The sequence below is a fragment of the Myotis davidii genome, unplaced genomic scaffold (assembly GCF_000327345.1).
Source record: "Myotis davidii unplaced genomic scaffold, ASM32734v1 scaffold872, whole genome shotgun sequence".
NCBI classification, from domain to species: Eukaryota; Metazoa; Chordata; class Mammalia; order Chiroptera; family Vespertilionidae; genus Myotis; species Myotis davidii.
Genome location: NW_006283146.1, coordinates 6503 through 8210, shown reverse-complemented (window position 1 = coordinate 8210; position 1708 = coordinate 6503). Strand labels below are relative to the sequence as shown.

General features: G+C 43.7%; 1 pseudogene; it reads right to left on the bottom strand.

Moving 5' to 3' along the window:
* Positions 1-961: 961 nt before the first annotated feature.
* LOC102751746 overlaps positions 962-1708 on the bottom strand; it is a 1542-nt pseudogene continuing 795 nt past the window's right edge.

The following is a 1708-nucleotide window of genomic DNA, read 5'->3' as shown; positions in this document are numbered from 1 at the left end:
AGGCAGAAGGGGGTGGTAAGGGATCAACCGAAGGACTTGTATGCATGCATATAAATATAACCAATGGACATAAGACACTGGGGGGTAGGGGCGGCCAGGGGACTGTCAAGGGCATTGAAAAAAAAGGGACACATATGTAATACCTTTTGTAATACTTTAAGCAATAAAAAAATAAATTAAAAAAAGAAAAAAAAAGAAAATCTTAGTTAAGGACTGATAAAATACTATGACAGTGGAACCAAACTAAGGTCAGTAAGGTAAAATCAATGAATGAGCGCCAGAAGTTCCTGGCCTAACCTGGAGGTAATCTCACTCAGACCTTCATGATGGGCTTTGTTAGTCCCGGTGTCAGCATGGGCCAGGCCTGTTAGCTGCCAGGAGCCGCTGAGGTTGTGGAGAACAGGTAGCTGAGGGTCACAAGGAGCAGGAACCACGGACACAGGGCAGCCTTGCTGACGTGTCTCTAGTCATGGAAGCCTTCGTTTCACAGGTAACAGCTACAGAGCCTTTTCTAAAAATGCTACAGTACCATCAGAAATGAAAGGGGAACAAATTTTGCTTTCTGACAATACAGCTTCTCTTGCTATGCAGCCCTTTTTGCAAATGTGTAATATGCCTATCAAATTGCTTTTTAAGGCAAATGCAGACTATATGTCCCATCTGGTAAAGTAACTTTTATTCATGTAGGAATTCAAATAATATCAGAACTTCGGTCAAAAGTCCAATTTATTAAAGCCAAGGGCCATTCTGTTAGTGATGGGATTGGATGAAGTCCAAAAAAGCAGAAATTCAAGCCTACGTGAAATTAGTCAGCAATATGCTGTTGACTGCAGAGTTGTGCCTTCAGTGGTATGATGAAGCTACAGTAGGGGAGATCCCACATGCTAGGTTTGGATCTGCTTAGCTTGGCCTCTGAATCATATTTTGACCTATCAAAATGGTTTTTTTGTTTTTTGTTTTTAAACGGCATCTTCTTTATTTTGCATACTTTAATTTCAGAACAAAATTTAAAAAAACACAATACATAAAAAATCCAAAACTATGTCAAATATGAGAAGAGAGGGCTTGAGGCCACTGTAACCTGCCTTAGGAAAAGACAGGAGAGGGGAAAAGCCACTAAACATCAGAGGAAACCAGGTGGGCTAAGGCCATGCAGGGCTGCTGAAGGAGCCATGAAGACTACACAGAGGACGCAAGGTCTGCAGGTAGAAACTCCTAGTCTACTTCTTCCATGCGAGAGGCATCCTCATCACCCTCAAGGGGGTGGATCTCATCAGGAACAGCAGCACTGGGTTCTGCTGTCACTTCATCTTCATCAATGCCTAGGCCTAGCTTGATCATGCGGTAGATGCAGTTGGCGTGGGTCTGGCGGTCCTCAAGTGAAAAGGCAGAAGGCAGCAGTGCAGTTTCAAACAGCAACACCACAAGGTCCTTGACAGATTTGTCATTCTTGTCTGCCTCTGCCTTCTGGCACAGAGTCTCCACAATGGGGTGGTCAGGGTTGATCTCCAGGTGCTTTTTGGCCATCATGTAGCCCATTGTAGAGTTATCCCTAAGTGCCTGGGCTTTCATGATACGTTCCATGTTAGCTGTCCAGCCGTAGGTGCTGGTCACAATGCAGCAGGGTGAAGATACAAGCCTATTGGAGATTGTCACCTATGGACAGTCACAAAAACCTTGGGTTTATATTAAATTGCATTCACATTTT